The sequence below is a fragment of the Vespula pensylvanica genome, chromosome 12 (assembly GCF_014466175.1).
Source record: "Vespula pensylvanica isolate Volc-1 chromosome 12, ASM1446617v1, whole genome shotgun sequence".
Taxonomy (NCBI): Eukaryota; Metazoa; Arthropoda; class Insecta; order Hymenoptera; family Vespidae; genus Vespula; species Vespula pensylvanica.
In genome coordinates this window covers 2,681,746-2,692,922 of record NC_057696.1, presented here as the reverse complement: position 1 = coordinate 2,692,922, position 11,177 = coordinate 2,681,746, and the positions used below count along the sequence as shown (strand labels likewise).

General features: G+C 30.5%; 1 long non-coding RNA gene across 2 annotated transcripts; it reads right to left on the bottom strand.

Annotated features, from left to right (window-relative positions):
• Positions 1-1,246: 1,246 nt before the first annotated feature.
• LOC122633580 lies at positions 1,247-3,546 on the bottom strand. Of its 2 annotated transcripts, none has more exons than XR_006328148.1 (3): positions 3,323-3,546; positions 2,677-2,814; positions 1,247-1,315 (listed from the first exon to the last, which is right to left on the bottom strand). It is a non-coding gene; the product is annotated as an uncharacterized LOC122633580 (long non-coding RNA). The 2 variants fall into 2 exon arrangements; XR_006328147.1 differs by having other exon boundaries at positions 3,310-3,545.
• Positions 3,547-11,177: the final 7,631 nt, after the last annotated feature.

The following is an 11,177-nucleotide window of genomic DNA, read 5'->3' as shown; positions in this document are numbered from 1 at the left end:
ATTGGTCGGTGACTCTAATGGCTACCTGTAGCCGCCATTTTTAACGAGACAATTTCAAAGTAGAAATTAAGTATTTACTTTATATATATATATATATATATATATATATATATATATATATATAATGTGTATATTCATTTTTATGTACATGTATATTTCTGTAGGTTCTTTAAATTATTTTCATTATTATTAATACTATATGCTATAATATATTATATAGAATATACTCTAATATTATATTAAATATATATTATAATAAATATATATAAATATTATCAAATATATATATACTATATATTAAGTAAACAGAATTATAATATTAATAATATTTCATTTTTATATCAAGCAATTTTGAAATAAGTAATAATAAATAATAAAAATAAGTAATAATAATAAATCGTATTGTTAAATAAATTTTTCTTTTTCTTCGAAGAAACAATTCTTATAGAAAAAAAAGACGAATAAAAAAAAATAAGACGAACTAATTGATTTTATGGAATTCGAATCTGACTTATAATAAAAAATTGATTCCCCTTCTTAACGAATAATTAAATTTTCACGAGATATTTGAATAAGTCAGATCAATGGTATCATAAAGCGAGCGTGTAACAGGCAAGAATATCGACAAAGGAGGTTGGTCGTGGAGTTATCTGCAAGGATTAAAAAAAAAAAAATAAATAAATAAAAAAAAAATAAAAGAAACTTTGACCTACATTCACATATATAATCCATATATACATACACAAACACACGCATGAGCGATACTATATACCTATTTACCTATATATGGTGTGTGTGTGTGTGTGTGTATATATATATATATACATGATTACAAACAAATCGAATAAATAAAAAATAAAAGAAAGAGAAATATATGTATATACTTAGTATGTAAGAAACTGGTTCGAGCCGATCGTTCAAATAATTGAAAGGGCTATCGGTAGTCTATTGGTTTGATCCCTCGATCACAGGCTAACAGGAAGTATCGAGTAGTTGCTTGAAATTTCATGTTGGTAGTTCAGTACTGTTGGTAGAAATGATTGCATATCTGAAAAATAAATAAATTTTTATTATAAATTTGTCACTATATATTTATTCACTTTGTTGAATAATTAAATATAAGATATTAAATAAATAATAATAGTAATAATATTAATAATATTAATAATAATAATAATAATAATAATAATGATAACAACAACAACAACAACGACGATATTAATAATAATAATAACAATAATTTTGTTATCTGCAATTTATACTGTTCCACTTGTGTATTCTTTAGCATAACTTGTATATTCTTCACGCACAAAACCTGCAACGAGTGACAATAAATCAATGTGTCACAGTTTATATTTAATATAATAACAATATAATAATTATATGGTTAAATGATCATTGCAACAATAGATCAAAATGATTTTGATAGATCCTTGAGGGAAAGTCAAACAATTATCTATATAATGGTCCTTGAAAGAAAGCCTATTAATTAGTACACTTTCTCTCTCTTTCCCACCCTCATTTCTCCATTCTTTTTTCTTTTCTCTCTTTTTTTATTCTTGAACTCCGCCCTCCCTTTAGTATTTGTTTAGTTTCGATGGTATTAAAAATTACAAAAAATAGTAAGAGAAAGCCAATTCATCTCTTTCTATCTCTCTCATTCTCTCTCTATCTCTTTCATTCTATTCCTATCTCTCTTGCATTCTCATTTCTCAATTTCTTTCTCTCTCCTTTGCTTTCCTTCTTTTTTATTATCGAACGCATTTCTGTAGTTTGGTTGGGATGATTCTAAAAGGGATCGAAGTGAGAACCCTTTGACAAGAATAATTTAATCCTAAACCCGAGGGAAAGGGTTGAATAAAATATATTCACATATTCGAAGCAGGCAAGCATCCTCGACGAGAAAGCTTTTCTCTTCTCTCTCTCTCTCTCTCTCTCTTTCTGTCTGTCTGTCTGTCTCTATCTCTCTCTCTCTCTCTCTGTTTCTCTTTTACTGTATCGTGAATTGGTAGTCGGTTGGGCTGCTTTAACAAGATGGCGGCAGCGCTTTTATATTACCTGTTGATTCTATAGTCGATATCATGCTTCTCTGATCGAAGCAAAACTCGTCGGAAATTGTCGGTTCTTGTTCGGCTCGTCAGAAAAGTAAAGGACAGACAGATAGATATATATATATATAGATGGACAGATATAGAGATAGGTAGATACGTAGGTAGATTGTAAGGGTTACAAACAATCTAATATAAAATTGTATTCAAATTATTATAATTTAAAATATAATTTATGAAAATTATATATCAAACTTATATATTACTGTATGCGTTTATGTATGTGTATATGTGTACACATAAATTATATAAAGTAAATCATAAATTTATATATAGAGAATAAATAATAATTTAATATTGTTGATCGACAAAACTTTAGAAAAAAGATTATTATAATACAAAATATGGAAATAAAAATGGACATAAATAATAAAGTAGGTTTGTGTAATAAAAAATAATAAAAAATTATAGGATAAATGTTAAGAGAGAGAACGCAAGAGAGAGATAAAGGAAAGAGAAGGAGAAAGAAAGCGGCAGAGAGAGAGAGAGAGAGAGAGAGAGAGAGAGAGAGAGAGAGAGAAGAGAGAAAAAGGCTCAAATTCCTAAGGGTTGAAACGCAAGGATTTACCTCGTTGGGATTCCACCCACGCTTTTCTCACAGGGTAACATCTGATCGAGGAATTCTTAAAATAATTTTCCTTATACGTTTTGGTATTAGAATCCCTGCCATTCTTTTCTTCGGTCATTGACCTCTTAAAATTTCTATCTATTAAAAGACGTTCATTGATAAACAATTTTAATTGAAATCAAAGAATACATCGAAGGTTGTATTGATCTGTGAAGTTAATTATAAATTATCAATTATTAATTACTTATTTGAAATACCGTCATTATTTTCTTCGATCATCGACATCATCGTATTTCCATTTATTAAACGTCAAACAATTAGCTATATATATATATATATATATATATACGTATTATACGGTAATAAAAAAAGAAATCAAAAGACAAGAAAAAAGAAAAAGAGATTAATTTTATCTGTGAAAATTAATTATTAATTGTTTATGATTAATTATGGTTATTATAATAAAAAAGAGATTAAATTAATCGTCTTATCTTATTATTTCAATCGACTATACTAAATTATTCTAAGAACATTGGAAAGCGGAAGTATGATGTAAGAGTGTCGAGGATGACAAAGGTGATCGTGATCACGATCGTAGTAGTGATCGTGCTGGGAAACCGGAAGAGATCGTACGTTTAATATTAACCTCGGCCCGGAAGTGAATCACGATTCAGGAAGTCTCTCGGCGAAATCTCTCGAATGCTCGTTTTCTATAAAACAATGCAAAAAGTTAAATTACATGAGATCATCAGTAGGAGAAATATACACACTTAGAGAATAATAATTATAATAATACGAATATTATTTTCTGTTTTCATTTCTCATTTTCTATTAACAATTCTATGAACGATTAGATATTATATATATATATATATATGTGTGTGTGTGTATGTATAATTGAATTTATAATCATTAATGTATATAATAAATAAATGTATGTAGGCATATACATGTATATATAAATAACAATATATAATTAAATTTTGTCATATTTATACATACCTACATATATTTTTTAATACTTATATAAATTTTTTCTTTAATATATATGGATATATATACATAATAAAATAATTAATAAATATAAAAAAGAAATATTTCTTCAAACTTGATCATGCTTATCATTACTAAATATATGTATTTATTAGTCATGTATAAGCCGAAGTAAAATTTAGCAAAGCATACTCACGAACATACTCCGGAAACCTCCTCAACGTCCATGTATGCCTGAACAATGTCACCTGCGATGTAATTAATATTCATACGTACGCATCATGCGTTGGACTAATACCTTCTGATCATTATCTCTATTGTAATTTGATGAGATTACTTCCTATGCCTATATATATATATTATTATATATACATATATAAGCATAAATAAACATTACATAGAATTCAGTAATACCTAGTAAGTATTCATAATACTTAGAAATTTAACTGTATAAATTGATCGATATAATCTGATATTATTATAAGATATCAATGAAATAAAAATGATAATTTCGAGATTATGTGTCTACTTATATACCTCTATGTATGTATATGCAGGTTCATGGACATTATGATCTCAAGGAGCATTCATAATATCCAGATACTTTGCACCTATAAAATATGATCAACTTGATATAATCTTACGATGATATATGTCAATGTGAAATACATAAAAAGAAAAGAAAAAAAAAAAAAAAAAAAGAGAAAGAGAGAAAATGAAGAAAAAACAAGAATATGATGGCTATGTCTCTTCTCTTGGTCTGAACAGAGATAAAATGTCGATGAATGAAACCGTCTTTTAGTTGGATAGTAACAGGATGTTATGATAAGAGAAAAGTGAACTATCGTTGGTTGGAAGCTGGACAAAAGTGGTAGGATAACATATCTTTGTTTATACATAGATCTCCTGGTATAACCACGTGGTTGTCTTTTGTCGACGATGGCTTTAATAGAAAAGTTAAATAAAAAGGAAAGAAAACGGAAAGAAAAGGAAAGAAAAAGAAAAAGAAAAAGAAAAAGAGAACATGTTTATCAAGATACGACATTATCCAGATGATAGACAATAAAGTAAAGTAAACAAGTAGATTAGGATGTCATGGAGCTTTCAGAGGTGGTTCGGTTAACCTCAATGGGGATTCACTGAAAGGGGTGGTAACGTGGTTGAGAACTGATTTCGTTGGTTCGACCAAACAGGGGATATGTACCTCGTCGAATCGACTGCATAAATCTAAAGGAGAAGAGGAGTTTCGTCGTTAGGGTGGAGAATTCATACTTGAGAGGGATGGTTCCTATCGTTGCCAATTATGCCGCCATTTAATCTCATTTCTCTTCGAACTTTATTCCTTACTCCAATCATTTTTTATTTCGATAGAAACACATTTCTAATCTTTAGTTTGATTTAATTCTAAACAAAATATATATATATATATATATATATATATATATTAAATAATTTTAATATAATTTTTTATCGTAACGTCGTTACTATAAATATTACAATACTGCGTCTATTATATTTGTTGTTATTATATCCATTATATTTCTATATTATTTATTATATCTATTCACTTTAGAACATTATTATTTTTATTTTTCTTAATGATTACATTATCTTTCTTTTTTTTTTTCCCCCTCATAAAAATTGCTCGCGATTCTCTTCGTCGTGAATGAAAGAGCAACGACAAAGAAACTTCTAATATCCTAAATCATTCTAAAAAAAAAAAAAAAAATTAATAAATATATACACATATACATATCTAAAGTATATATTTATCATATAAATATATATCATGAATATATATGAATCTTCAAAAAAATCTTAAAAAAGAATCTTCCTTAATATTATCACCAATAGCAAAGCAAACAAGTTATGACATAACATTTTAATAAAAATATCAATATAACATTCTCAATCATTCTGAACAATAAATATTAATAAATAAAATATAACAATTCTCTTTTTATCATATATGAATCTCTCTCTCTCTCTATGTATATATATATATATATATATATATATATATACACACACACACACATATACAACACGCACACAAATCCTAACAAATTGATTTACATCACATACATACATACCTATAAACACATATATATGTACAGTTAGTGGAACGAGGACAAAACTATCCTCTGGGCGTTTCCATCCAGCCCAGAGACTCGACTTTCCATTTCTCTTTCTCTTTCTCCCTCATTCTCTCTCTCTCTCTCTCTCTCTCTCTCTCTCTCTCTCTCTCTCTCTCTCTTTCATTCACTCTTGCAAGAAACCAATAAGTCAATCTAAGAATGATTTCTGAAGAAAATCTACTTGGTACGAGCAAATGGAATAGTCCGTTAAAATCGTAACTTAGGAACTCATCTACATAGATATATTCTCTCTCGAGCCTAAACCTTTTTCAAATTCGGCGACTGGACAGGCACAACGTTTCCGTACCGCCTCTTCAGCTTGGGGTTCCGCCCCGCGAGTTTGACGGCCTGCCCTCCGCGGGAGCCGCCCCCGCTCTTCGAATAGGATCACAGGAACCTCAAGGAATTCTATCGTTCTGTTTCTTCATCACTGTTATACGTGATCATACATATATATATGTATATATATGAACAGATATGATATATATGTGCGTGTGTGTGCGTAAATATATGTATACGTATGTGCGTATGCTTTCTATAGGGATGATGAATCTATAGGTACGATTTTGGTAAAAGTATACCAGGTGCGAGAATGTCATATTGTCTATTAATCTTTTCTCTCTTCTTTTTTTTCTGTGGATTAATACAATTTCATCCGATAAAATGGAATCTCTCTGATGAGATCCTATTCTTAAAACTATTAGAAATCCGATAGAATTCGGATTTCTCTAACGTCAATTATAAAATTTAATATCTTTACTTAGTAAGATATATTGTCGTTTAATATTTTCTGATTCATGATAACAGTGATCTATTGTTATTATAATTATCTCGAGCAAAGATATCGTTCTGTGATAAAGATAAAAGTATAGTAGAATAATATCGTGTGTTGATAGTTTTATAGATTAATATAAATATAGATATGTATGTATGTACTTTTTATAAGATCTGAAGAAAAAAAAAAGAAGAAGAAGATATTGATCAATCCTTTCTTTGGTCAACCCTTAAGGTATTAAAGATATTAAAGAATAAAAAACTAGCACGAGGTTGCACCCTACTGTATTACCGTAGGTTGTGCCTAAACTCAGCCTGTTTTTGGCATGCGTAGTAAAACGAGTGTAGAAGGGAGAGAACGACCAGCTAACCTATTCTCTCTCTCTCTCTCTCTCTCTCTCTCTCTCTCTCTCTCTCTCTCTCTCACTCACTCATTCATTCTATAACACCATATATAATTTACACCAATATATATATATGTATATATATTCTATAACACCATATAGATCAATATTATTTCAGAATGATCCATAATTATTCTTCCTTGTAAAACTTTGAGTACTTGTGACAAATAATTTCAATCTTAGTATATAATAAAACTATACTTTTAGATAGATACCAGTAACGAATAATAAAGAAATATAAGTATTATACCTTTGGCCAATATCTCCAAATTTTCATAAATCAATGATACGATAAGATGTAGCATGGTAAGATGTATCAAATAAGATTTCTGTTCTAATTCCTAAATCGATCCATAATTATATCCCTCCTACGTTAGCTCTCTCGTAAATCCTATAAACAAACAAATTGTTTATTAATTAATTTATAATAATATTATCACTTATAATAATAATTTATAATAATGATTAAAGCACAAAAAAAATTATATCGGAATAAGTTTAATCGCGTTGATCGTAACGTGTCGAATGAATTTCCATCCTTTTCTTTTTTTTTTTTTTTCTTCAGACGAAATTTGAAGATAGAATAGCAAATGAAAAAAAAAAAGAAGAAAAGAAGAACAACGAGAAAAAAGGCAAAAAGAAAAAAAAAAAAGAAAAGAGAGAAAATAATAACGTGTATTGATCGATAGATATGTCACTATATAAATCCTACTCTAACGTAAGTAACTAAAGAATTAAAGAATGACATTGACACGAGGTTGCACCCTATTGCTGTAGGCTGTGCCTACGGACGACGAAGGCTGTTTTTGGCATGCGTGGTGAAGCAAGAGGAGGATCAGAGATGAATCGCAAGTAGAAGGGAGAGAACAACCAAGCAGAAGTCTATCTATCTTTCTCTCTCTCTCCCTCTCTTTCTCTCCCTCTTTCTCTCTCTTTCGCGTAACACTATAGCACAGTTAGGAATCAATGAAGGGGGTTCGCAGCAGGAGCATGCGTCTGGGTTACCGAATTCACAGGCATACTCTCTCTCTCTCTCTCTTTCTCTCTCTTGCTCTCTCTCTCTTTCTCTTTCTATCTCTCTCTTTTGATGCTGCCTCCAGCGAAATCTCTGTTGGGAAGAAGGGAATGTGCTCGGATGCTGCGACTGGTCCAGAGAGTGTATCGAGAGGCTGGCAACGGGAGGATCGGGTAATAGTGGGGGGGCGGCTGGGAGGTCGAAAGGGACTATGAGAAAGAAAGAGAGAGAGAGAGGGAGAGAAGAGATGATAAAAGGAAAGCGAGAGAGAGATAGAGAGAAGATAGAGATATATATACATAAATATATATATGGAGAAAGAGAGAAAGAAAGAGAGAGAGAGCGAATGTACGTCTCTTCGCTTTTAGGAGGCCACGACGAGTAGTGGCCGCGAGGCTGGCCGAAAGGGTCAGATACGTGCGCCAGTCGAAAAAGGGTGCGACCTTCGTTGGCCGAGGCCAGCCCTCGGGGAGACCGCGCCCACGCATTTTCAACAGGATCGCAGGAGACCAATGGAGCTTACTTTGGCCTTGGATATATTCTCTCCTTTATGTTTCGACCTCTTCGTTCTCTCTCTTTTTCTCTCTTTCAAGAGTCTTTGATGAGATTCTTTCTCTCTCTTTCTCTCTCTCTCTCTCTCTCTCTCTCTCTCTATCTTTCTCGATATATATATATATATATTTACTGTTTCTCTCTCTTTCCTTTTTATCTCTCTTTCTTTCCTTCTTGTGCTTGGGTTGAGTCTTGTACTGGACCGACCCTTAAAAGGGCTGAACATTACTCCCACCATGTCCAATCGTTGAACGCTGGTAATCAACTCGATTCGTAAGTAAGTTCTTTCTTCGGTTTGATTCGATTCATTCTTATGATTAGGGTTAATAAGTGATTAGGGTTAATAGAAGTTTAGTGTTGGAGACAAGTTTGTTTTATGGTTATATGGTATGTATGTATGTATGTATGTATGTAGATATATATGTAAATTGTATGTGCGTATATATTATCAAAAATCTTCAAAGACACATCCTTTATCTCACTCTTTCTATCTCTTTCTCTTTGTCTCATTCTTTGGCAATTTTTAATCAAACCTTTATTTTAATTTTAATTATAAGTTATTGAAATAAATATCGACCCTTTGGAAAATTAAAGATATTTCGTTAGCATCGATTAGAAAAATTCTACCTGTTAGAAAGTATATTCTAATTCCTTTTTTTCTTTTGCTTGCTTTTATCATTTTTTGGTATTGTTTTATTTTCGAAGGAAATTAACATAACTGAATTTCTCGAGCTTTTAATTTCGTTTACCTGCGAACTTCTCTTTTTATATATTTCATTTTGACTTGCTATTATATATGTAATATATACATAGATAGATAGATAAATGGATGAATAAATAGATACGAGTTATATCTATTTATTATGTATTTTTCCTTTATGATAATATATTTCTTTGGTTTGGTAAAGTTTCTTATCCCCGTTTAACCTCCTCGTTCCTTTTATTCTCCTGTTATGCCGATGTAACGGAGTTGTTTACACTGCGCATGTAATATGGCACCGTTCGCCATTTTCACCATTTCGACCTGTGTAAGTAACTAAATAAGTTACTTCGTTTACAGATATGAGTATATTTTATTCACCTATAAATCACGAGATCTACTAAATTTATGGGAGCAGAAAAAGAAGGAGAAAGAGAAAAAAGAGGGAGAGAAGGGAAAAAAGAGAGATAGAATAGAGGTGGAGATGCAGAGGGAGAGAGAGAAAGAGAGAGAGAGAAAAGAAAAAAGAAAACCATACATAGGTTATAAAGTTCTTTCAATGCTAAAGATTAAAAAGGATTCGATATGATTTACCATGAAATTCGATAATAATGTCAAAGCTATGAATAATCCAAGCTTAATCTTTAAAACTTGATAAAAGGAGGAAAGAAATATTTTTTGTTGTTTGTAATTAAAAAAAACGATACCTTGACGATGAGGATAACAGAAAATTTTAAGAGGTGACTTAAGAAAATTCTCTAAATTCTACATAGTTTTGTAAAGTATTTTTGAATGATTAGTTCCATCATTATTCCTCTAAATCCGAATAATATATAAAAATGTCTATTTCTTCGTATCCCGACGTTAATTTATAAATTCATCTATAACATATTACGTATTATCGATATATCACGTAATATCAATTAGAACAAAAAACAATGAACAAGAAAAAAAGAATAAAGACTCGTTAAAATTTCTCTCTCGAACGATTATTACCATTTAATTCGACACCCATTAGAAATCAAAACTTTCTACAATAGTAAAGAGAATTACAATGGGAGATTAAAAACAGGAAGAACTCCTTCTTTCATTCGCGATGAAAGCTGAAAAAGTTTCAGGCACATTAGGTAGCAGACGCAGGTACATACAATTATTTCGACGAATGGATTCGATAACAATGGCGAAAGTCGCTAACCTAACTAAAGGATCCGGCCTTTAGAAGTTCGTAAAGTTCGTAACGTTAGGCAATTAGTTTCGCTCCATTGAGTTCTAAATGCGGAGACTTGGTAATCAGGAATGCAGAGGATTCGAGGAGATCGATAAAGGTTGTATCCTTCGAGGTCAAACTAAACGATATATTCGTTTTCGTCCTGTTATCCTGACCGTTGTCGCCGGTTTTCTTATTAATATGCTAATTTCACGGCAATCCGTTGTGAGCTTTGATTTTGTTTTAATACAACTTTCAACTTATACTCTCTCTCTCTATATATATATATAAATATAAATATATATATATATATATATATATGTTTATATATCTTTTTCTTTTTCTCTTTTTTCTTCTCTCATTGGCTCGGCCGTTGAAAGAGACGAAAGACTACAGTCACGTGTAATGCGATACACCTTCGATCAGGAAAGTATAGAAAGAAACGTTTCGAGATCTTTATCAATCCTACGGGAAACGCTAATATCTTTTTCCTTTTTTTTTATAAACCAATCTATGTCTTACCTAAATCTAAAACGATATACGTGAGTACTTACTTACGTATCCTCAAATTGAAAAACTTAGACGATTAAATATATATATTCTTTTTTTTTTATGTGCATGTAGATGATATTTCTTTTTTATTATCGCCATATATAGGTTTTATTGTGTTATTTTTTCTCTATTAAAATTATTGATCTGTGATCAATTGATTTCTTAT